The 27,148-nt window shown below is 39.0% G+C and overlaps 2 pseudogenes; one reads left to right on the top strand and one right to left on the bottom strand.

The window, feature by feature from the left end:
* Positions 1-11,491: 11,491 nt before the first annotated feature.
* LOC136122737 (ankyrin repeat domain-containing protein 6 pseudogene) lies at positions 11,492-13,159 on the bottom strand (annotated as a pseudogene).
* Positions 13,160-26,133: 12,974 nt separating this feature from the next.
* On the top strand, positions 26,134-26,749 carry LOC136122802 (hepatoma-derived growth factor-related protein 3 pseudogene; annotated as a pseudogene).
* Positions 26,750-27,148: the final 399 nt, after the last annotated feature.

Below are 27,148 nucleotides of genomic sequence, written 5' to 3' on the forward strand. Positions count from 1 at the left end.
AAGTCAGCTACTACTCCTAATATGTAAGATCAATGTATTATTCCTCAGATGTGCGTGCGTGTGTGTGTGTGTGTGTGTGTGTGTGTGTGTGTGTGTATGAAGAGAGGGGTAGGGTGGGGAGAGGGATAGAGGGAGAGAGAGAGAAATTCTCTTGAGATCAACTATTCCTGATATTTTGAAGAATACAGGTCAGCTACATTATAAAATGTTCTTCATTTTAAGCTTGTCTCATATATTCTCACTACTCCTGATGTTTGATTTATTCCATACATCTTTACATTAGTTTTAAATATTTTAATAAGCAGGTTAACATTAGTTATAAAAAATGGTTTTGCTTGTGGCACCAAGAGGCTATACCTGAACCTCACTTTGAATACAGGGCCTAATTCTCCCATTAGAGTAAGTAGTGAAGTGCGGAAAGTGTGGTGAGGCAGGAACTAGAGGGCTCTGGAAAACCTTGAACATCTTTATTTTCTCTTTCTTCACCCAGTCTCTTGGAGGTGACCAAGAAGGACCTGAAGTGTTGAGTACATTTTTCTCTTTCTCTCCTTTTTTACAGTATGAATAACTACCATTTACTGATTTACTGTCAATATATGCCTTTCTATAGTGGACATTTGCAAATTCACTATAGGTGAGGAAAGCACTATCCTCAAAGAACGGAAGTTACTTGTCCAGGTCACATGGGTAGTAAGTGACAGGGTCAGGAGTGAACTCAGTATCTGGATTTCCTAGACCATCAATGGTCTCCACTGATTTCAAACACAGAAGAACAAAAAAAAGTCAAAAGTACAAGAGAATAGAACAAATTTATGAGTAAATGTCAGTACTAAGAGCTGCCAAGAAGAAAGGAAACCCTAATGAAGTGTCCCAAATGCTAAGAATTGCTGTTTCTTTTTCTCTCTAAAAGGAAAAGTGTGTTGGTAGACTCATGATATTTATAAACTGTTTGTTTTTTTGGAAAGGGAGCAGCAAGAGGAGATAGGGTATAGGATATAGATGAAAGTCTCAGTGTGGGAATAGCCAGAGTGGTGGCCAGAATAAACATCATCTGGGACTTCCCTAGTGGTGTAGTGGCTAAGAATACACCTGCCAGTGCAGGGGATGAGGGTTCGAGCCCTGGTCTGGGAAGATCCCACATGCCGCAGAGCGACTGATCCCATAAGCCACAACTGCTGAGCATGCATGCCACAGCTACTGAAGCCCGTGTGCCTAGAGCCTGTGCTCCACAACAAGAGAAGCCACCACAATGAGAAGCCCATGCACCACAACGAGTAGTGACCCCCACTCGCTGCAACTAGAGAAAGCCCGTGCGCAGCAACGAAGACCCAATGTACCCCAAAAATAAATAAATAAATAGATTTATATAAAAATAAAGAAGCATCATCTATGAAAAGATCAGAGGTTGGCAATCTGGGGAACCAGGCCGTGGAAAGTAAAGGATACTCTGACCAAGAAGAACAAAGAAAGTTTCTGAGGCCTTGGATGAGTGGAAAAGACAGTGAACACCTAGGGCCAAGAAATCATTATGTGGATAGAAGAACATGACAGGACCACAATCTATATTTCAAAAGACTAAAGGCATGAAGACATTTCCATCAGTCCCATGGGGGCAGCCTGGAGAGCAGGGCAGGCATTTTCTGGGTACATAGTGACTAGTCCCTAAATCCTTTATACCTCTCTTTCTTTCACATGCAGTGGGGATGGTGCAGACATAGCTGCCATTTAACTGGTATATATGGTATACCTTTAACAGGTTTTTAAATATTGTAAAAATCTCTTTCCAGAATGTAGGCACTTCCTTGAGAGCTATGAGCACCCACTACCACCTTGCCCTTTCCCCCAGGACTCTGCTTCAGCACTACACACAGTGCCTATTCTGATAGTCCCTATTCTGATGGTTTGATCCCATCATATTTTGTTTTTTTTCTCCAGGTTTATTGAGGTATAATTGACAAATAAAAATTGTATATATTTAAGATACACAAAAAATGGTTTGACATACAGTTGACTGTTAAACAACCCAGGTTTAAACTACATGGGTCCACTTATAAGAGGATTTTTAAAAATAAATACATACTACCGCACTACACAACCGCTGTTGGCTGAATCTGAGGATGGGAATATGTAGGTGCAGAGGGCTGACTGTAAAGTTACACATAGATCATCAACTGTGCAGAGGGTCAGTGCCCCAACCCCTGAGTTGTTCAAGAGTCAAATGTATATGTATTTACACATATGTATACATATATATATATAAATGATTACCAAAATCAAGTTAATTCATACATCCATTTCCTCATGTACTTACCTTTATGCCTTTCTGTGTGTGTGTGTGTGTGTGTGTGTGTGTGTGTGTGTGGTCCCATCATATTCTGAGTATCATTCCTGCCAAGCTTTGTAGAATTTTATTTCTACAGAACATCTCATCCCATTTCAAAGTCTGCTTTCTAATTTAGCTCACAATACCTTTTTATCAACTTCTACATATTGTTGCCAAGGGCCAGTGTCCCTTAGACTCTGGGCCTCATGTTGGCCTATGCTTTGTTTCACTGGCATTGTTTCTAGACTTTCCACATCCCAAGTTCTGATTTTTCTGTATCTGCTACTAGTGAAATATGTAGGTAGTCTAACCTTAAATTTATGAAAACGCCAGACATAAAGACAATCAAAATTTTACAAAGGGCAATGCACATGTAAGGTGATAGCATGGCATTTCAAACTTAGTGGAACTCTACCGGTCTGATCTGATGACATCTCAAAATAGTAATGAACTAATATATAAGTGAATAATTTTTTAAAATACCTGGTTATTTTTGTAAATCAGGGTTGACTCAGAGGTAGAGGGCATTTAATGTTTCCCTGAGATATACTTTTATGAGTCTCAGGGGCTAAAAACTGCAGTGAGCTAATAAACCTGTCTGGCTTTAGATGAGTCAGGCTAATTATAAGGCAAAGTCAGTTTGATGCATTCTCTGTCAATAGGAGCATTTAGAACAGCATCCTGAATATCTCTTGTTATCAACTGAGACCTTGGCTTTCTACGATTTGGGCTGCCTCTAGAGTGTTTCCATTTTCATGATCTTTTCCCAAGCTGGGTTCGATTTCTGGTTGTAAACTGGGCAGGGAAAAATTATTAGGCAGTGTTTCTTCACAGAAAATTCTTACAGCCTCTCAGTTGTGTCTACAAAGTAGACCTCTTTTAATATGTGTTCATCCCTGTAATGGTCCTAATAATGGCCCAGGGGAAAGCCAAGAACACCAAAATCAAATGGATGGGATCGCTATTAGTGGATACCTATATTTTTCAGCCAAATGGGGCTTTCTTTCACCTGTCTTGTTAAAAATTAAACAGTCCTTGAGGCATCGTTTTTCATCCATTAGGGACCAACTGTAAGAATAATGTGATTGTATAAAAACTTTCTGGTAGAAAACTGAAGAGCCAAGGATAATCTGGCCTTCAGTATAATATAATCTGTCCCTCTCTATTTATTATATTTCCACAGTCCCTTGTTAGCTCTGGGACATCTGTGTTTTAAAAGAGTGGTGGCAAAGCTCTCACTGAGACAGAGGTCTTCATTTGCTGAATTTACTAGCAACACAGCATGTAACTGTGTTAAGCCATCTTACTAAACAACAAATGAGATTCCAGAGGCCAAGGCTTACAGAGAAAAACACTTCTCCCTCACTTCATCTCTTTGTAGCTCAATAAAACAACCAAAGACCCTGATGGCCTAGTTTTTATAATACTGTCTTTTTTCCCCGGGTAAACCATCTGGCTCCTGACTTAATCAGGTTGGACTCTGAATACAGATTTCATCCCAGTTTTGCTTGATGGTGGTGACTTCTTCCAGTATTTATTTTAGACCAAGTAGTAACCGTCTCTTTGTTTATTCTCAACGTTGAAAATTACCTGCATTTTTTTATGCTTAGCTTCACTACAATATTTTCTTTTCTTTCATTAAATAATTAATAATCAATGAAAACTTTACATAAATCAAACTTTTTTTGTGTGTTTTATTCTATGAATTCAAAACATAAATTTTAGATCCACCTCTTTTATTTTTGCGGTATGCGGGCCTTTCACTGTTGTGGCCTCTCCCGTTGCGGAGCACAGGCTCCGAACGCACAGGCTCAGCAGCCGCGGCTCAGGGCCCAGCCGCTCCGCGGCACGTGGGATCCCCCTGGACCAGGGCACGAACCCGCGTCCCCCGCATCAGCAGGCAGATTCCCAACCACTGCGCCACCAGGGAAGCCCTAGATTCACCTCTTTCTTTCAAGCAACCTGAAATTATAACTCCAGCCAATATTTTTAAATTTAACTCATTGATCTTTATAATTTTAAGGAGAATTATATTTTACATGCAAACTGTACATGAGCTCTTTAAATTTATTTTCCATATGAACTTCACTGTCCTCAATGCTAGTGTTTATATTTTAAATCATTGATTATTGGTTCTTTGGGTTTTAAGACTACTAGGGGACAAAAATTGTCATGAGAAGTGTATACACACACACACACACACACACACACACACGAGTTTTGTTCTAACATAAGTAGCATGCCTTTTTTATTTTGTTTTGGGTTTAAGACTTGACTTAGAGAATCCTTCACTCTTTATAATTCTTTACACTCTTTTCTATGCAAAAAGGAAAACTTTGGGAGATACATGACTACTTTTCTTGGCCATAGTCTTTACCTTTTCAAGAATTTTGTTTTTCACTTTATAGAAATCTGTAAATAATTAATTAAAGCAAATCTACTAATTGGCTACACCATGCATAATATGCTGCTCTGGGATCTTCCTGCTAATTACTCTGGAAAAACACTACCACCATAGCTTAAGAGAACACTTTTCTAGAGAAAAATTCTCCACACCTTGCTTTTGCTTTTCAATGTCTTGGGTTTTGATTTCTATTAGTTTCAATTAACGATCACTCAATTTGTCTTAACTTCTAAACTTTTCTCACTCTGGTCATCTTCTCTTTAAGTATATCAGACTCAGTCTAAGCCTTCTCCATCTTTAATACAATTTCTTATGGCAACTCACAGCAGATGATCAACATTAAATTAAGTAGCTTGATATTTAGGCATGATGTGAGAAATTTCTATGGAATCATCTTTAATCCAAGGCTTGATCACCTTGATCTTCCTTCTTCCTTGATGTTTTAAGTTGGTCTGAAGCCTGAGTGTAACTTGTAGTTCTTCACCCGAGTTGGGAGCCATGTTATTAACTCACAGGGTCAACACCTCATTTCATTATTTGCCTCCCCAACAGCATAATAGTTTCTTTAAGTCTCTGTAGGAAGGATCAAGTGGCATTACAAATAGTTCTAGATTCTTTATCAGTGACTTTGTCTTTCCATACACTGTTCAATGAGGTATAGGATAAAAATTAGTAATATTTATTTTATTGAGGAAACGCTTCTTGGCCAAAAGTGTCAAGGATTTAAAAAGGAAGATGAGAAGAAAGAAAAAGAAAGAAGAAAGGAAGAAAGAAAGAAAGCAAAAGAGAGAAAGAAAGGGAGGGAGGAAGAAAGAAAGGGAGAGAGAGAGAGGGAGGGAGGAAGGAAGAAGAAATTGTTTACCAAAACAAAGTAACTAAAAAACATATTTACAATTAAAAAACATTTCCAGTACTACAATGTCTTTTTAAAAATGTTTGTAAAACTCTGATTGAACAAAGTATCATTGAAAAACTTTATTCCTAGCTGAAGTAAACAGAAATGTGCTTTAAGAGTACACAAGTATAACTTATATGAAATAATTATATTCCAGCCAAAATGATACGATGAAACTTGATAAATGGGTTATATTTCCAAGATTCCAACTTACTGATAAATCATAACCATTTTCAGGACCATTACAACCATTTAATGACAGATTACAAAGGTGAAAGGGCACAGAAATTGAGGTAGGATAAAAATGTTATTAAGAGCTTTGTTAATCCATAAAACATATTTCTGTGTTTGGATATATTTGTGTTTGTGTATGTTTAAATCCACACACAGAACCACAGAGAGTGGGCGATATATCATGGTACATCATTGCATGGCAGTGCACATTCTCAGCATCCATGGCTATTTCTCATTCTTTGACGTACAGCCCAAAGCATCCATACACTTTCTATCCTCATAGTCTAACAGCATGGTCTGATTAATATGTACGTAGGAATAAAATACATAGTAGAAAATTAAAATATTACTTGATCTATAACAGGAACACTGCTAGGTCTAGTGGTCAAAAATCAGACTTATGTTGTCACAATGGCAAGCCACTAGTCTTTTTATCTAGATTTCAGACCTAAGACTGTTCAAGTACCTCTGAATGACAGCCTGGGCTCCTTGAGAAAGGATGCTATAATATTGACATGAGTGTGTGATGTAATTACTCCTCCTGTCCTTCCCCAAGGGGCAATAAAGCCACTATCAAGAATATCTCTGCACAAGAAAACATCCAATCATTTTAAGGATTACTAGACACTGACAGTAAATTAAACTTAGTTATTGAGGACCCCAAATGACACAGGGGTCTACCAGTAAAAATTAGGGTGCAGATAGTACACATGCCTAAGACACCAACTCCTGTTTCATTGCTTCTTCTTCCTGAATCCACAGCATGATCTCATAGGAAGTTCTTTGTGACTATGGATAAAATAATTTCCTTTTCGTTCTAAACAACATGCTGGCTCTAATCAGAAATTTGCTGATGCAAATTTAGGACAGCCCTAAATAGGAGTGTCCCTGAAGAATAATGATAATGAAAATCTTACTGGGGAGACTACTGAACAGCTCAGTTGGTACCGGATTGTTTTGGTATTGACAGAAATCCTTGTATCTGTTAGCTATTGATAATACAAAATTGATGGATAATTTATGACTATGAAGCTTCAGTGATGTTAAGCAATGAACATTCATTTCTCATGCATTGTCAGGGTTCAGCTGGTCCAGGATGGGCTTTGGCTAATCCCACCTGGCATGCTTATGTGCATGGAGAGTCCTGCAGCTTCAAATGTCTCACATCCTCCTCCTGAGATCAGGGAGCTGCTTGGATATCTCCTTCTCATCTAAACTGACTAGTGGACTAATGTCTTATCTAAACTAATTTAGACTAATGTTGCTAAAGTTTTAGGTTGATGAGTAGAAATGTGGAAACAATAGGCCTGGAACAGTGATTCCAAGGATATCTGGAGGTTTGTAGATAGATACTCTAGGATGGGCTGAAATATGCAAATATCTGTTTCAGATGACTATTTAAAAAAGGACATCTACATAAGTGGAGGCTCTGAATAATCATATAGACAAGATGACATATTTTGTGAATGTTAATAAACCCCATTTCTCATCTACCTAGTGTTTGCTCAGTGTGGACATAGCAGCAAAAATACAAGCTCTGTATGAACCCAACACATGGAATTCCACTACAAGGATGATCTGGCTTTTGCCACTGTGGATTGCTTAACCTTCCGGGAGCAGACACTGATGCTGAAACGTCAGTTTGATTCCTGACCCTGGGGAATAGCCAACCACATTGTTGGTAGGTTAAAAAATTAGTTACTTTCCATCGTAGAGAGGACAGTGATATTTTCTTACTGAAATTAACATTTATTCCAGTTAAAATTCTACTTCTGTCCTCTCACCACTATCTATAAACTTTGGCATACTTTACTCACCATCATTGACTCTGATGAAGTTAATTATCTCCCAGCAAACAAAAGTGCTGCAATGAGCACATGCCCATGAAATTTGAAGGTATTGCCATCAACCCCAAGACTGTAAGCAGCTCACATTGTGAAGACCATATCAATGGCCTATTGAAAACTCAGTTTTGTTTCCATTTGGGAGTCAGCATACTTAAATATAGTGTTTTTTAATATCAGGCATGATTTATGCTTCTAGCCAGTGACCATTATTGCTTTTTCGTGAAAGGAAATATAAAAAGGAAAGGGCAATGGAGTACAAAGGAAATATAAAGGGGAAGGGGCAATAGAGAACTTACACATTTATGGCTTTGCTGATAGCAACTTTTCTAAGAAAAACAAGCTGATTTTTTTTTAAAGAAAGTAAAAAGGAGCACATGTAAGAAAATGTAATTGTTGTAAATTGCTTGGCTCTGCAGTGAACAATATTTTTTTTAATGTGAAAAAAGTTAACTTGGTGATTTATTCATCAAAATAAATAAATTAACCAGAAGTATGGGGAGGCAGTGGGAAATTAAAGAAGCAAATTTTAATCCTCTAAAAGGAAGTAAATATATTTCTAAAACTGATAAATCATGAAATAACAATGTAAGCATATTATTTAGAAACACAGAATTAATGCTTAATGAAACACCTGAAGAAATGAATGGTGATATCCTCTTGAAAGCACAATTGGAAGGCAGAAGGGAAAAGGAAGGAACTACTTTTGTATTATAATTAATACTTGTGTTGATTTTAGATCTTTATGTATTTATTCCTTTGATAAGGAATATTATAACTTTAATAGATAATCTGTGTGCTGCAGTTGTCAGGAGGAATTGGTCTTCTTCTAACTCTTCTTTCAGTTCCACTTGTTGATATTTACTGCTAGTTAAACCTATTGTAGACCCTTCATCTATGACTATTAAAAAGTACAGCAGATCAACAGGGTTGGCATCAGTCTTCAGGGGTCAGAAGTGGGCTGGAACTGCACACACAGTGGGGCTCTCACCCCCATTCTTATTCACCTGGACCTCGAAGAAGTCACATCTGAAATCATTAATGTGTGAGCATTAGAAGATTCTGGTCATGAATACAGTCCAGTATTCAAGGACACTGAAATCATGCTCTCCTCTACTGTGATCATCTTTCCTTTTGACTCAAAGGTCAGTCAAATTTTTTGCACACTTGAATATCAGTGACAGTGATCATATGTGGAGTTTGGGGCAGAGAGGCACATTGACCTCAAAAAGACTAAAGGTCCTACTATAACATAATCAATTCCTTTTACTATTCCTAGAAATGCATCAGTGCTGTGTGGTTTAGCTCAGTCTCTGATCATTCTCACCAGGATCATGACATAAACATAAAACTGGCCTTGATGCCTCCTGTAAATCTTGCACATTGCTTCCAAAAAGATCTTTTTTTTTTTTAAGGCAAATGACATCATACTTAATCTTTGTTTAAAACCTGAAATCTTTCAGACTGCTTTAAGGATATTGTCCAACTTATTAGCTTGGCCAAAAAACACCTGATACATGAGTATCCTTCTGACTTATCTTCTACCGTTACCCCACCTACATCCAATACTACAGCTTGAGTATTTCTTTTTCTTTCTGGTAGTCAATATTCACACTGAGGCATTTTGTTGGGCAAACCCTCTATTTAAATGTTTCACGCTCTTTGGCTTTTAAGTCTCTGAGTTAGTTCTTAGTTCCTGTTTTATCAGCTTTCCAGAGTGGATGCTCATGATAAAGATTTTGAAAGCAAAGCAACTTTAGGCAACTCTTGTTTTTATATCAAAATATGTAGTCTTGACTTTCCATGCCAGATTCTCCCCTTCATGCCAGATCACATGCTAACAGCCTCTCTTATGTTGATCTCTGTAACTGAGTATCTGTAGCCATCCCTCTTCATGTTTAGTAACCTCATCGCTTCTCACCTTGGTCACTATGTGGCCATAGAGTTATTCTTGATTCTTTCTAATTTTCTGCTCCATAACTATCACTCCAGCTTCATCTTCAATCTTGCAGTTAATTTTCCAGCTATGCTAAATCATTTGTCTTTGCATATGCCGTTTCTCTGCCTACTATACCCTTTTTTTTCACACTCCACTTAGGTAACAGCTGTTCACACTCTAGCACTTCCCTTCTCCCTGATTGCCCGTGATTCAGTTGGGGACCTTTATGATATGTTTCAATATCAGCTAAGACTTCCATTGTAGCAAGATCATATTGTTTTCTTTTCCTTTTTTTTTTCTTTTTTTGATTGACATACATCTACATTTATTAGGAACGCCTAGATCCATAGATTGTCAGTATTTAAAAGAACAAACGAAAAACAACTGAGCTTGATGGGCAGAACACAAGGGGACTAAATGCATACTTTGTTTTTCTGGGTGTTCCCATGTCAAGAAGTCATATTTTCTCTTTGGCTTAATGAGCAAAAGTTTATTCAAAATTACAGACAACATTTACTTGGTTCCTGTGTTTATAGAAATAGAATCGAGGTTTCTATGCATATATGGAATTTTGAGGAGATGAATATAATGCCACAAGGAACAAGAAGCTTGGAAGATAATTTAATCCAAAGTTTCAACATACCGTTACTTTTGCAACTTTGTATACTCCATAGAGCAGAGTAAAATCCACAGGGCTCCATGAAGCTGGGGAATCCAAGTCAATTTATTGCATTATTTACCTTGATATAGTTGCTACAAAGCAGTGGAAAGCTTTTGAGGTTCTTCAATAACAGAACTCAGTTCAAAATGAAATACTTTCAAGAAACAGTCTTATTTCTTTATAAAATGTAGACCAATAAGCTCAAATTCAGAAAGGTACTCTAAGATAACTGGCTGTGAATTAGGTTATAGAAGTTTCAGGTAATTGTTACGTGAATGTTTTTTCCATTAATCCACTTTAAAATCACTATGATTAAATGATTGTACTATTTCTTTTGGCTGAAAGATACAGAAACCATGATCCAATGATTTGAACCTTTCTCATTTGAGCTCATTATTAACAAACATTCCCAGTGCTATTAGTCAATTAACCCATTATTTAAATACACTCTGACTTTTCAAAACATTTTAAGATATACTGGATCTTGTGCCATCATGAAAATCCTTCTCCTCAAAATTTGTTTGGTGAGTTTTCCCCTGGTTAAAACGTCAGCATTTTGGGAACTGTGAACTTGAGGGAGGGGGTTCAGCGTGTCTGTTGTAGCTCTTACAGAAAGACACTGTCCAGGCACAGCAGGCATGTTGATATGAATGACTGCTTGATTTGAGTTCACAGGGATTCATATTTTTCTTGCTTTTCATTTACATTATTTCATATCCTGAATATTAGAGTTTAGGCTTACACATCCTTCAGTTTCTTAGCACGGCTCGCTTAATCTGAGCTTTTGAACTTCAGATGAACTTGGGCTGAGGTTTCGAATCTGTAATGAAACCTGAAACTAGGCAAGTTTCCCCTAATTTCAGTCTAATTGTTGAAGTCTTCATAACTTCAGGGCATAGGAAGCATGTGTGTGGCACATTTTAGAAATTACTGATTTTTTTTAAAGGCAAGTTCTGCTCTGTGTACAACAACCGGCACCTTAGACATAGCTCTTCTGCAGTTGCAGGACCGGAAATCCTCAGGAATCCTTCCCCGGCGCCACTGCCTCCCACCCCTGGCCACACGGCATGTGTGATCTTAGTTCCCCAACCAGGGATCGAACCCCCGCCCCCTGCATTGGAAGCACAGAGTCTTAACCACTGGACCACCAGGGAAGTCCCAGGAATTCTTTCTCGTCCCACTTCCCAGGCCCTAGTTTTCCTTGTGTACCTTAGTCCTTAGTTTAGCAAGTTCCTCCTCTAAACTTTTAATGTGTTCCTCCAGCGTGGCCTTGTCTTGCTGGGCTTTCTGACTGGCTTGGCTTCGTGCTTCTTCAATCATCCTTTCATACCACTTTTCCATCTGGGTGGAAACAGCCTCAAAGAAATAGTGGGTGAGCTCCAGAGCTTGGGAGGTGTCTCGAATGTGAGGGGCAGTCTGCTCGCCACCTGCTGCTAGTGGCGGCTGCCCGCAGGTGGTGCTGGGTGCTGGCCTAGGTGCCTCGTCTGCCCACTTTTCCCAGACTTCTTGGTTTGGGTGCCTCTGTCAACACAGGGCCCAGCCTGTGGGTTGCATTTGGCTGCCTCTTTCAAGGGTAATGAGGCTGTCTGGACCTTGACATTCCTCAGTCAGGAGCCTGTACAATCCGAGGAAGACAGCTCCTGCTGGGGTCTGTGGGTGGCTGTGGAGCTGAGGGCCTTTTCCTTGGGCCTGGCCACCTGTGGGGAGCTGTCAGAGGCTGCTACTGGACCTGCAGTCCCCACTGACTGTTCCACACCTGTGGAGGACTCACAAGTGGAGGGTGTGGATTTAGTCTCGGAGGCCCCAGAATTTCCAGAAAGCTTCAGCTCCAGATTCTGAATCTTTAACATGCACCAAGTTTTTAATTCATCCACCAAGGACATCTGCCGTTTCTCTCCCTCGTGCTTCTCTGAGTCCGAGTGCTGCTATAGGCGATTCAGGCACTCCTTCCTCTCTGCTGAGAGTCGCTCGACCATCAGCTGGTCCAGAACCCGCATTTGGTGCTGGGTCTTATTCTCCATGTGTCCCAGCTTCGTGTTCATCTTATCCTGAACCAACACCAGCTCTGCTTTGATCTCCTCCACAGTTGCCTCCAACTGATTCTCCAGCTTGTTGATCAGGGGTTTACATCGAGAGCCGTTTATTGGTGCCTGCATCACTTTGCTGCCCTTGCCCTGGTACAGTGTGTAGAGCTGGTATGCTCTGAACTCATGGGGGATGGGGGTAAACAGCGATGCCCAGGCCTCTTTTTAGGGTCATTGTGAGTGTGCGAGTTCTTCTGCTGTCAGGGCTGCTTGTGTGCTGGTGGGGTGGAGTCAGAAAACGCTGACACATTGGGCCTTGACTTTTTCTGCCTGTTGTCCTTTGCTCTGGGCTCTGGGGAGGCGGACAGGAAATCTCTGGACTCTTCTTTTCTGGGTACAGCCTGTTCACTGCTATGGGTGTCTCCTGCTGAGACACTTCCCTGGGGCACTTTAGTGAGGAGGAGAGCAACTTCTGGATTATTGTGGTAGCAGGCAGTCTCCAGTGGAGTCCGGCCTGCATTATTGACAATGGTCCCATCTGCTCCGGCTTCCACTAAGATTTTAACCACCTTCTTGTGATTTAGGGCAGCAGCAATATAAAGTGCTGTGTCTCCAGCATCGTCCTGGACATCGAGGTCACAGCCAGCCTTCAGCAAGATCTGGACCACAGAAAGATGGCCCTTATTGGCAGCAAGATGCAGGGGGTCCAGCCATGCTTGGTAATGGCTACCTTGGCGCCCTTGTTAATGAGGTGAAACACATTCTCCGCCTGGCCTTTGTACGCAGCTATGAGCAGGCATTCTGAAAGCCTGGCGACCACATCCTGCTGGCTCATGAATTAGGAGAGAAAGACGTTTTCGGGGAAGTGGTAGACAAGTTCCTTTGGCCCAAGGTGATGCCACAGGTCCAGGCAGGTACCCGCGGGTAAAGATTCTCCGATCATTGGAAGGTGTCTTCATCACTATGCCATCTTTGGGGCCTCTGCGATCAGGATGCCCGCGACTCCAAGATCATATTATTTTCTAATATTTGCTTTGTCTCTGGCTCTCATTAGAGTATAAGCTTCTGGGGGATGAGGTGCTAAATGAACATGTGATTTCAAATGAGTAAAAATGCTTGTCAACTTCTTCATCAATCAGCAAATCCATATACAGGCCTCTTTGGCTTATTCCTGAAACCTCAGGGGTGTTTCAGGGATCTAGCGTCTAAAAATCTATAGATCCTCTTCTAAACTTGAGGCCTATTTTAAAGAAAATCATCCTCTAAGGGCCCTATAAACAAACACATTCTCTTGCAAGTTCAGCAGAAAGAAGGATAAGAAAAATATAAAATTACCTGAGGTCATGTCAACTATATTAATATCTAAAGACCAAAGCTCATGTGCAGTTTCTGCCTCAAAGAGTTAGTGCAGATGTGAAAACAGAGAAGTTCTTTAATGTCACCTGAGGGCAAAAGGTAGAGCCAGAATTTAGACCCATTCAGTTGGCTTCAGAGGAATTTGACTAATGTTGAAAGGCATTGAATAATGAGATATTGAATAATATCCTTTGAACTGAGAAGTAACTTGCAGACCAAAAAACGAAGCAGGCAACTCCATAAAGTGCAATTATGAAGTTTATTGTGGGTAACTTACATACAGGCAGGATCAGGCAGACAAGGATCCAGAGGCATTTGCGGCTGCATGCCCATCTGCCAAAAGGAGTGCTGGGGACTGTGAAGAGGCTAAAGCTAAAAATAGAATCTGACTACCAGGGAGAAGTATGTCTGGTACTAAATGGAACTAAATTGGAACTCATGACCAATAACCATCTTCATCAGCAAAAGACATTCTTTCTGTTTTCATATCAGATGAAGGCAAGTGTAAAAGTTGATTGGAAATTTATCTGGTTTGGGGGCATTCTTTGTGAGTAAGTCACCCAGAAAGGGGAGAGTGGTAGGACTGCAAGTCTAAGATGAAGCTGTAAAATGGAGTCAGTGATGGTATGTGCAAGTCAAAACAGCCCTTATACTTTACCTTTTGGCTCACAAATATCCCCAAGAGTACTATAACATAATTATTTATCAACTATGAATGCTCGAAAAAGAGAAGTTAAAATCCTAAGCAGTTTTATCAGAAAAGAGAGGACAGAGGAGGGATAATATTTAGGTCAGACCACCGTCTGAATGCCAGGCTTTTAGGCAAAGGCCACTTCCATCCAGATGTGCACTCTCCTTCCCAGGCTGAACTGGGCCAGACCATGTCTCTAGGTTTGGTTCATGAATAAATCAACTTCTGAGGCAGGGTAGTTTGTTTGCCTTGGCATTCACTACAAAATCCATTTACAGACTAAATCAAGAGACCATTTTCAGGATAAAGGTGTGAATGGATGAATGAGCAGCATTTTTATTTCTGGTCTATTTTATAGTTTCTGTTAACATATAGGGCTTCACCTCCTACAACTCTTCCTGCTGTTCCCTAAAACTGAAATGCCACATTGCCTAGAAGAACGTTGCTGAATAAACATAGTAAAGTTAAAAGGCAGAAAGCTTTACATAATAGTTAATTTTAAATGTTTGGCTGGGACATTTTCTGGAAGGACACATTTCTTTTCAATTATTTATTAGTGAATATTCAATTTTATTATTTTAAGGAAAATGATAATAACTGATAAGGAAGTTTTATTATCGTAACTTACTTTTGAATAAAACTACTACACTATTGTCCCCATTTGGAATAAAACTATGGCTATATGAACAATTGTTACCCTCCTCTCTTTGTATTGCCTTATTTGACACCACTTTGCTCCACACATTTTGGTATTATTTGACAAGATGAAGATTGTTTGATTTTAATAGTTTTGAAATGTGGGAGCTTCATAGCAGGAGTAAAATAATGACTTTTAGATTTTATTACACTCAATAGATTACAATGGTGAAAGAGACTGCATACTTAAAATTCTGGGCTGACTACCACAAACATGAAAACCGAAGCCTGGAGCTCAGTCTCGTGGTCAAGACTATTTGATTCATGTTTAAGAATTGCTATCGTTTTTATAATAAGTGAAAAGTAAAAAATTGCGAAGAAAAATGGTTATGAAGAATTAGAATTCATAAAATACTAAATATTTAACTTCTAAGTCCTGTGACTATTCCCTTTTGAAATTAACTAATAAACCGTTACGTTTAGTATTTTATTTGTAAATGGCCCTTGTCTAACTTCTTGGCATCATTCAACTATTGATAATGTATGAGATGGATCATCATACTTACATTATTATTCAGCTCATATTATACACATAAGCAAACTACGGTTTCACCTATTGGTGTTTTGTATTCACTAAGAGTTTGAGTCACTCTGATATCTTGGAACACATTGTTTACATATAGTGTGATAGCGATATTTTTCATATTTATCGCAGGCTCCCCTAAACACATAGAAAGAATTGTGATGGGGTGGTTTGGCTCCTAAATTACGTTAACATTGTCGAATGTAGGACTGTCTAGAGAATTAAAGAAGTGACATGTTTTGTAGATATTAAAATTTTATGCACTGTTTTAACAATTTTTTAACTCTATGAAAAAATGCCTTTAATGAAGACATAAGACTGCAATGACAAAACTATTCTTGAGGGCGATGGAAATATTCAGGTACTTATATAGCCCTTAGTTTAAATTATTTATAAAGCCACTAAAATTTTATTTAGAGCAGAGGTAATTGATTTTATAGGGTAGCCTGTTGACAGTCAAGTGTTATCATTTGTAAACCTAAGGCAAAATTTCACATTAGCAATGTACCATGCCTTTAGGCTAACAATGTTGCCTTTCATAGCACATTTTAATACAAATCAGGTACAGGTAGGCTATCTTTTGTCAGGAAAATAGATCCTATGTATGAAGTCCCGATTATTTATTTTAGTAATGTCAATTTTGTATACCCAAGTTATAAATGACCTTTCATTGAGGGATTAATTATCTTATGCTTTGGCATTTTTGTGTTTGTATCTATTTTCCCGTTACTACTAAATGCTGATGGCTGCCTGCTTTGGTTCAATATTCCTGTAAGAATGTGACAGAGAACAGCCTAGTACAAAGCTAAATGACATATTAGTATCCTGATAAGAATAAGCAGCATATTGGCTAAGGGCTAGGGACACAACAGGATTCTTTGCGATTTGTGGCATTTAGAATATATGAACTATAGTGAAACAGGGACATCTGGTGTAGAAAAGGGATGCAAAACTTAGAGCAGAAACAAGAAAGACCAAGGTGCCTTGAAATTATACTTAGATGCACTTAAGTTTTGTGTATATCACTGCATATAAATTTTGCTCCCAAGAACATTACACTCAATATTATGTATGCATTCTAAAGTATATGGAAATACATGAATACATCAAAATACATACTTCATGTATATGAAAAACATCAAAATATGATGACTGAAGAATGATGGATGTATCACAGTTTGAAGAATGATAGGTGGAGCATGAAGCAAACATATCGGAATCTGACCATTATAGAAGAGGTGGAGGGTATATGGTATATACACTAAGTGATTATTTTAACTTTTCTGTATCTTTGGAAATTTTCATAGTAAAACATGTGGAAAAAATGTAAAGATTACACTTAGGAATAAAACAAACTGTTGAGAATGCAAATATTTAATCAAGAATACTAAAAATAGGTATAACTCGTGTATTCCACAGAAAACCCTTTCTTTCTTTCTTTCTTTCTTTTTTACATTTTTGAGTGTTTTATTTATATCAAACTGGATAAAATGTGTGTATTTCTCAGACAGAAAAGACATGTCAAGGTAGAAATGAACCTTTCAACTATTCATGGTACACAAGTACACTGGGGAGATTGTAAAAGTGCAGATTCTGATTCAGTAGTACTGGTGGGATTGAATTCCATTTTTTTAACAAGCTCTTTTTTTTTTTTTTTTACATCTTTATTGGAGTATAATTGCTTTACAATGGTGTGTTAGTTTCTGCTTTATAACAAAGTGAATCAGTTATACATATACATAGGTTCCCATATCTCTTCCCTCTTGCGTCTCCCTCCCTCCCACCCTCCCTATCCCACTCCTCCAGGCGGTCAAAAAGCACCCAGCTGATCTCCCTGTGCTATGCGGCTGCCTCCCACTAGCTATCTGTCTTACGTTTGGTAGTGCATATATGTCCATGCCCCTGTCTCGCTTTGTCACAGCTTACCCTTCCCCATATCCTCAAGTCCATTCTCTAATAGGTCTGTGTCTTTATTCCTGTCTTACCCTAGGTTCTTCATGACATTTTTTTTTCTGAAATTCCATATATATGTGTTAGCATACGGTATTTGTCTTTCTCTTTCTGACTTACTACACTCTGTATGACAGACTCTAGGTCTATCCACCTCATTACAAATAGCTCAATTTCATTTCTTTCTATGGCTGAGTAATATTCCATTGTATATATGTGCCACATGTTCTTTATCCATTCATCTGATGATGGACACTTAGGTTGTTTCCATCTCCGGGCTATTGGAAATAGAGCTGCAATGAACATTTTGGTACATGACTCTTTTTGAATTATGTTTTTCTCAGGGCATATGCCCAGTAGTGGGATTTCTGGGTCATATGGTAGTTCTATTTGTAGTTTTTTAAGGAAACTCCATACTGTTCTCCACAGTGGCTATATCAATTTACATTCCCACCAACAGTGCAAGAGGGTTCCCTTTTCTCCACACCCTCTCCAGCATTTATTGTTTCTAGATTTTTTGATGATGGCCATTCTGACTGGTGTGAGATGATATCTCACTGTAGTTTTGATTTGCATTTCTCTAATGATTAATGATGTTGAGCATTCTTTCATGTGTTAGTTGGCAGTCTGTATATCTTCTTTGGAGAAATGTCTATTTAGGTCTTCTGCCCATTTTTGGATTGGGTTCTTTGTTGTTTTGTTATTGAGCTGCATGAGCTGCTTATAAATTTTGGAGATTAATCCTTTGTCAGTTGCTTCATTTGCAAATATTTTCTCCCATTCTCAGTGTTGTCTATTTGTCTTGTTTACGGTTTCCATTGCTGTGCAAAAGCTTTGAAGTTTTATTAGGTCCCATTTGTTTATTTTTGTTTTTATTTCCATTTCTCTAGGAGGTGGGTCAAAAAGGATCTTGCTGTGATTTATGTCATAGAGTGTTCTGCCTATGTTTTCTTTAAGAGTTTGATAGTTTCTGGCCTTACATTTAGGTCTTTAATCCATTTTGAGCTTATTTTTGTGTATGGTGTTAGGGAGTGATCTAATCTCATACTTTTACATGTACCTGTCCAGTTTTTCCAGCACCACTTATTGAAGAGGCTGTCCTTTCTCCACTGTACATTCCTGCCTCCTTTATCAAAGATAAGGTGACCATATGTGCCTGGGTTTATCTCTTGGCTTTTATCCTGTTCCATTGATCTATATTTCTGTTTTTGTGCCAGTACCATACTGTCTTGATTACTGTAGCTTTGTAGTATAGTCTGAAGTCAGGGACCCTGATTCCTCCAGCTCCATTTTTCATTCTCAAGATTGCTTTGGCTATTCGGGGTCTTTTGTGTTTCCATATAAATTGTGAAATTTTTTGCTCTAGTTCTGTGAAAAATGCCAGTGGTAGTTTGATAGGGATTGCATTGAATCTGTACATTGCTTTGGGTAGTAGAGTCATTTTCACAACGTTGATTTTTCCAATCCAAGAACATGGTATATCTCTCCATCTGTTTGTATTATCTTTACTTTCTTTCATCAGTGTCTTATAAGTTTCTGCATACAGGTCTTTTGTCTCCTTAGTTAGGTTTATTCCTAGATATTTTATTCTTTTTGTTGCAATGGTAAATGGGAGTGTTTTCTTGATTTCCCTTTCAGATTTTTCATGATTAGTGTATAGGAATGCCAGAGATTTTTGTGCATTAATTTTGTATCCTGCTACTTTACCACATTCATTGATTAGCTCTAGTAGATTTCTGGTAGCATCTTTAGGATTCTCTATGTATAGTATCATGTCATCTGCAAACAGTGACAGCTTTACATCTTCTTTTCCGATTTGGATTCGTTTTATTACCTTTTCTTCTCTGATTGTTGTGGCTAAAACTTCCAAAACTATGTTGAATAAGAGTGGTGAGAGTGGGCAACCTTGTCTTGCTCCTGATCTTAGTGGAAATGCTTTCAATTTTTCACCATTGAGGACGATGTTGGCTGTGGGTTTGTCATATATGGCCTTTATTATGTTGAGGGAAGTTCCCTCTATGCCTGCTTTCTGCCCGGTTTTTATCATAAATGGGTTTTGAATTTTGTCGCAAGCTTTCTCTGCATCTATTGAGATGATCATATGGTTTTTCTCCTTCAATTTGTTAATATGGTGTATCACATTGATTGATTTGCATATATTAAAGAATCCTTGAATTCCTGGAATAAACCCCACTTGATCACTGTGTATGATCCTTTTAATGTGCTTTTGTATTCTGTTTGCTAGTATTTTGTTGAAGATTTTTGCATCTATGTTCATCAGTGATATGGGCCTGTAATTTTCTTGCTTTGTGACATCCTTTTCTGGTTTTGGTATCAAGGTGATGGTGGCCTCGTAGAATCAGTTTGGGAGTGTTCCTCCCTCTGCTATATTTTGGAAGAGTTTGAGAAGGATAGGTGTTATCTCTTCTCTAAATGTTTGATAGAATTCACCTGTGAAGCCATCTGGTCCTGAGCTTTTGTTTGTTGGAAGATCTTTAATCACAGTTTCAATTTCAGTGCTTGTAATTGGTCTGTTCATATTTTCTATTTCTTCCTGATTCAGTCTTGGCATGCTGTGCATTTCTAAGAATTTGTCCATTTCTTCCAGATTGTCCATTTTATTGGCATAGAGTTTCTTGTAGTAATCTCTCATGATCTTTTGTATTTCTGCAGTGTCTGTTGTTACTTCTCCTTTTTCATTTCTAATTCTATTGATTTGAGTTTTCTCCCTTTTTTTCTTGATGTGTCTGGCTAATGGTTTATCAATTTTGTTTATCTTCTCAAAGAACCAGTTTTTAGTTTTATTGATCTTTGCTATCATTTCTTTCATTTCTTTTTCATTTATTTCTTATCTGATTTTTATGATTTCTTTCCTTCTGCTAACTTTGGGGTTTTTTTTTTGTTCTTCTTTCTCTAATTGCTTGAGGTGCAAAGTTAGGTTGTTTATTCGAGATGTTTCCTGTTTTTTAAGGTAGGATTGTATTGCTATAAACTTCCCTCTTAGAACTGCTTTTGCTGCATCCCATAGATTTTGGGTCATCGTGTCTCCATTGTCATTTGTTTCTAGGTATTTTATTTCCTCTTTGATTTCTTCAGTGATCACTTTGTTATTAAGTAGTGTATTGTTTAGCCTCCATGTGTTTGTATTTTTTACAGATCTTTTCCTGTAATTGATATCTAGTCTCATGGCGTTGTGGTCAGAAAAGATACTTGATACAATTTCAATTTTCTTAAATTTACCAAGGCTTGATTTGTGACCCAAGATATGATCTATCCTGGAGAATGTTCCATGAGCACTTCAGAAAAATGTGTATTCTGTTGGTTTTGGATGGAATGTCCTATAAATATCAATTAAGTCCTTCTTTTTTAATGTATCATTTAAAGCTTGTGTTTCCTTATTTATTTTCATTTTGGATGATCTGTCCATGGGTGAAAGTGGGGTGTTAAAGTCCCCTACTATGAATGTGTTACTGTCGATTTCCCCTTTTCTGGCTGTTAGTATTTGCCTTATGTGTTGAGGTGCTCCTATGTTGGGTGCATAAATATTTACAATTCTTATATCTTCTTCTTGGATCGATCCCTTGATAATTATGTAGTGTCCTTCTTTGTCTCTTCTAATAGTCTTTATTTTAAAGTCTATATTGTCTGATATGAGAATTGCTACTCCAGCTTTCTTTTGGTTTCCATTTGCCTGGAATATCTTTTTCCATTCCCTTACTTTCAGTCTGTATGTGTCTCTAGGTCTGAAGTGGGTCTCTTGTAGACAGCAAATATGCACGTCTTGGTTTTGTATCCATTCAGCCAGTCTGTGTCTTTTTGTGGTAGCATTTAATCCATTTATATTTAAGGTAATTATCGGTATGTATGTTCCTATTCCCATTTTCTTAATTGTTTTGGGTTTGTTAGTGTAGGTCTTTTCCTTCTCTTATGTGTCTTGCCTAGAGAAGTTCCTTTAGCATTTGTTGTAAAGCTGGTTTGGTGGTGCTGAACTCTCTCAGCTTTTGCTTGTCTGTAAATGTTTTAATATCTGCATCAAATCTGAATGAGATCTTTGCTGGGTAGAGTAATCTTGGTTGTAGGTTTTTCTCCTTCATCACTTTAAATATGTCCTGCCAGTCCTTTCTGGCTTGCAGAGTTTCTGCTGAAAGATCAGCTGTTAACCTTATGGGGATTCCCTTGTGTGTTATTTGTTGCTTTTCCCTTGCTGCTTTTAATACGTTTTCTTTGTATTTAAATTTTGACAGTTTGATTAATATCTGTCTTGGTGCATTTCTCCTTGGATTTATCCTGTACGGGTAGCCTCTCTGCTAATGGGTGGGGTTGTGTTCCTGTCTTGCTAGTTGTTTGGCATAGGATGTCCAGCACTGTAGCTTGCTGGTCATTGAGTGAAGCTGGGTGCCGGTGTTGAGATGGAGATCTCTGGGAGATTTTCGCCGTTTGATATTATGTGGAGCTGGGAGGTCTCTTGTGGATCAGTGTCCTGAAGTTGGGTCTCCCACCTCAGAGGCACAGCAGTGACTCCTGGCTGCAGCACCAAGAGCCTTTCATCCACACGGCTCAGAATAAAAGGGAGAAAAAGTAGAAAGAAAGAATTAGTAGAAGTAGAAAGAAAGAAAGGAGGGAGGGAGGGAGGAAGGAAGTAGGGAAGGAAGGAAAAAAGAAAGAAAGAAGTTAAAGTAAGATAAAATATAATAAAGTTATTAAAATAAAAAAATTATTAAGAAAAAAAAAACCATGGACAGATAGAACCCTAGGACAAATGGTGGAAGCACAGCTATACAGACAAAATCTCACACAGAAGCATACACATACACACTCACAAAAAGAGGAAAAGGGGAAAAAATCATAAATCTTGCTTTCAAAGTCCACCTCCTCAATTTGGAATGATTCGTTGTCTATTCATGTATTCCACAGATGCAGGGTACATCAAGTTGATTGTGGAGCTTTTATCTGCTGCTTCTGAGGCTGCTGGGAGAGATTTCCCTTTCTCTTCTTTGTTCTCACAGCTCCCAGGAGCTCAGCTTTGGATTTGGCCCCGCCTCTGCGTGTGGGTCACCGGAGGGCGTCTGTTCTTCACTCAGACAGTACGGGGTTAAAGGAGCAGCTGATTCGGGGGCTCTGGCTCACTCAGGCCGGGGGGAGGGAGGGGCACGGAGTGCGGGGCGAGCCTGCGGCGGCAGAGGCCAGCGTGACGTTGCACCAGCCTGAGGCACGCAGTGCGTTCTCCCAGGGGAGTTGTCCCTGGATCCCAGGACCCTGGCAGTGGCGGGCTGCACAGGCTCCCCAGAAGGGTGGTGTGGACAGTGACCTGTGCTTGTACACAGGCTTCTTGGTGGCAGCAGCAGCAGCCTTAGCGTGTCATGCCCGTCTCTGGGGTTCGCGCTTTTAGCCGCGGCTCGCACCCGTCTCTGGAGTTCCTTTAAGCAGCACTCTTAAACCCCTCTCCTCGCGCACCAGGAAACAAAGAGGGAAGGAAAAGTTTCTTGCCTCTTCGGCAGGTCCAGACTTTTCCCCGGACTCCCTCCCAGCCACCTGTGCCGCACTAACCCCCTGCAGTCTGTGTTCATACCGCCAACCCCAGTCCTCTCCCGGCGCTCCAACTGAAGCCCGAGCCTCAACTCCCAGCCCCACCCGCCCCGGCAGGTGAGCAGACAAGCTTCTCAGGCTGGTGAGTGCCGGTCGGCACCAATCCTCTGTGCGGGAATCTCTCCCTGCTTTGCCCTCCACACCCCTGTTGCTGTGCTCTCCTCTGCGTCTCCGAAGCTTCCCTCCTCCGCCACCCGCAGTCTCCGCCCACGAAGGGGCTTCCTAGTATATGGAAACGTTTCCTCCTTCACGGCTCCCTCCCACTGGTGCAGGTCCCATCCCTATCCTTTTGTCTCTGTTTATTCTTGTTTCTTTTGCCCTACCCAGGTGCGTGGGGGGTTTCTTGCCTTTTGGGAGGTCTGAGGTCTTCTGCCAGCGTTCAGTAGGTGTTCTGTAGGAGTTGTTTCACGTGTAGATGTATTTGTGGTGTATCTGTGGGGAGGAAGGTGATCTCCGTGTCTTACTCTCCTGCCATATTCCCTTCCATCTTTCTTTTTTAAGATAAAAATTGTTTACTACTTTTTCTTTTCAACATGAATATGTTTTTCTCTTAGCTGTTGTTTTATCTTCTCACATTACTTGTAAACTAAGATTATGCTGTTATTGCTTATCTGCCATTAATATCCCATGTGCTTTTCTGCATTAAGAGCTAGAATGACTATAAAAGATAGATGAAGAAGCTGTACTTTTTTGTCTATGAGTGGAAAAATATACTTAAATTTGAGAACTCTTTGAGAGTTTAGACTTTACAGTAAATTCTTAAAATGACTTAAGTTGTTCTATATCATGTCAAAGTATAGTTTCTGGAATTACAAGCATCTGGAACTTCAAAGAATGGTTTAATAATGATTTTGTGGCAATATGTTAGACCTTAAATAGCTTTACTTCAAAGTAAATCCTTGCTGAAAAGGCCTAACACTTTATTAAATTTTAATGTAATTCTTAATGCTATTATTTTTTGCTCAAATTTCCATACTTCAGAACAGACATGAGCAAAAGAGTTTGGATTTAGACAGCTTTCTCTGAGTGATTGAAGGAAGTCAGCTTTGTGCTCAGCACACTTAAAACTTTTACACTTCATAATCTTTTAGCATCTTTAATATTTAGACCACATCTAGGGAATCTAATATTCAATCACTGAATTAGATACCCCTTAAATATTTCCTTTGTAACCCTATAATAATTGTGAGAGTAAACATAAATTAATAAAAGTTACTAAAAATAGGATTTGAAATTTCATCTATTTTCCTTTTTAATTGACATTCTTTTTAAGATCACCTGACATTCTTTTTAAGATCATTTTTCCATAATGGAGAAGTCTTTGAAAATATCAGTTTGGATCCTGGTGGTCAAACAGAAAAATGCTTATATTAGTAGAAACAATGATTGAATGTTATATTTTGAAAATATCTAGAAATCAATAAAATTGCTGTGCTTTTATTACCATATTTTACATGATATAATACATAATATAACATGGAGTTCCTCTCATTTATCTAATAATTATTGGCATACAAAATATAAAGTTAGACAACTCTAAATACTTGCCTCAGAAGTTTATGTTCCCTTTGAAAATTTTGGAAATGAATTCTGAGATTCCTCATTTAGATAATGATTTCAATGTAATTATTTACTATTACAGATTATTGTGAATATTAATTAATATGGAACTTATAAGCACAGATGTAAGTGCATAATTAAAAGTGTAGACTTCAAACCACACTGCTGGATTTAAATATTGGCTTCACCACTTTTCAGCTGTGTGACCTGAACAATTTACTTAATTTCTTTTTTTCTCAGTTTTTATAAACTAGGCATGATAATAATAGCACCTACCTCATAGAGTTGTCATAATGATTGAATTAATTAATATATGTGAAACTCCTAGATTAGTACCTGGGAACTGAGCCCTCTATAATTTTGGCATTACATATAACACAGTTATATATTATATACTTATGTAAAATATATATAATATTTAGCTGTATGTGTCAATTGTCTGGCACATAATAAGCAGTCAGTATAGTACTATGTTTTTCTTGAGATTATATTTTACAAACTTGAATATTTACCTCTTCATGTCTTTTTTGAGAGCGTTTGAGGGTAGAAAAGATATAAAGTAAAATTAACCCTTGAAAATGTATTAAGTAGTGTTTACTAGTATACTCTACTTTTTCAAGAATGATGACCCTTGGGGTACCATGTGTCTTAAGAGCAATATTTTAATGTATGATACTTATTGAACATGAATAGGGGTAACTTATATAGTTAAAGAAATGGTATCCCTGAGAAAATAAATATTAAAATGAGCCATATATGAAGTGTAGAAATAAGCTGGGCAAAATATGACAGGGGGATCTTCCTAGCAGAGAGAAGAGCACATATAAATGATCTATGAGTGGATTAGGGAGTCTGTTGGGACTTGGCTTTTTTTTTTTTTTTTTTTTTTTTTTTTGCGGTACACGGGCATCTCACTGCTGTGGCCTCTCCCGTTGCGGAGCACAGGCTCAGGACGCGCAGGCTCAGCAGCCATGGCTCACAGGCCTAGCTGCTCCACGGCATGTGGAATCTTCCCGGACTGGGGCACGAACCCGTGTCCCCTGCATCGGCAGGCGGACTCTCAACCACTGTGCCACCAGGGAAGCCCTGGCTGACATTTTAAAACTCCATCAGAATTATTTTTTAAAATTTAAATACAATGAAAACGTTATTGGTTTTGAGACTGAGATTGCAGGGATATATATTTCCCTCCAATTATAATAAAACTCAATGCACTTCACTCCGTAAACAAGCAGAATTTTTAAAGGATCCCGAAAAACTGATTCTAAAATTGATAAGCAATTATATCGCCTCGCCGTCGCTTCCCTTCGTCGGAGCGGCAGCTCGTCCGCCCGCCTGCCCAGCTCGAGGCCCGCGGGGAGCGCGGCGCAGTCCCTTGGCCCGCGGAGGGGCGGCCCCCCAGCCTCTTCGCAGAGCCCACGGACGACCAGGAAGGGGAGCGGCCCAGATGGCGCGTCCTTGGCCCCGCAAGTACAAGGCGGGCGACCTGGTCTTCGGCAAGATGAAGGGCTACCCGCACTGGCCGGCCCGGATTGAGGAACACCCAGAGGGAGCTGTGAAGCCTCCAGCAAATACGTATCCTATCTTCTTTTTTGGCACCCATGAAACTGCATTTCTAGGTCCCAAAGACCTTTTCCCTTATAAGGAATACAAAGACAAGTTTGGGAAGTCAAACAAATGGAAAGGATTTAATGAAGGATTGTGGGAAATAGAAAATAACCCAGCAGTAAAGTTTGTTGGGTACCAGGCAATTCAGCAACAGAACTCTTCAGAAACTGAGGGAGAAGACGGGAATACTGCATGCAGGGGCAAGCAGTGAGGAAGAAGGTGATAGAGTAGAAGAAGTTGGAAAAGGCAAAAGAAAGAATGAAAAAGCACGCTCAAAACGGAAAAAGTCATACACTTCAAAGAAATCCTCTAAACAGTCCCGGTAATCTCCAGGAGATGAAGATGACAAGGACTGCAAAGAAGAAGAAAATAAAAGCAGCTCTGAGGGTGGAGATGCCGGCAATGACACAAGAAACACAACTTCAGACTTGTAAAAAACCAGTGAAGGGACCTAACTACCATAATGAATGCTGCATATTAAGAAAACCACAAGAAGGTTATACGTTTGGTTGTCTATTATTCTTGGATTTGATATGAACCAACACACAGTCCTTGTTGTCATTGACAGAACCCCAGTTTGTATGTACATTATTCACATTCGTCTCTGTTTCGTTTGGGGGGAAAAAGACATTTTAGCCTTTTTTAAGGTTATTGATTTAATTTCATGTTATTTGGTTGCATGAAGTTGCCCTTAACCACTAAGGATTATCCAGATTTTTGCACAAGCTTATACAAGTCTAGGATCCTTTATCAAGGCAGTTATGTTCATCACTCTCCTGCCTTTTCTCCACCATCACCAAACAAACACTAAGTTAAATATAAATTAGCATTTTTTAAAATGACCACTCAATATA

Source organism: Phocoena phocoena, chromosome 4, assembly GCF_963924675.1.
Source record: "Phocoena phocoena chromosome 4, mPhoPho1.1, whole genome shotgun sequence".
Classification (NCBI taxonomy): Eukaryota; Metazoa; Chordata; class Mammalia; order Artiodactyla; family Phocoenidae; genus Phocoena; species Phocoena phocoena.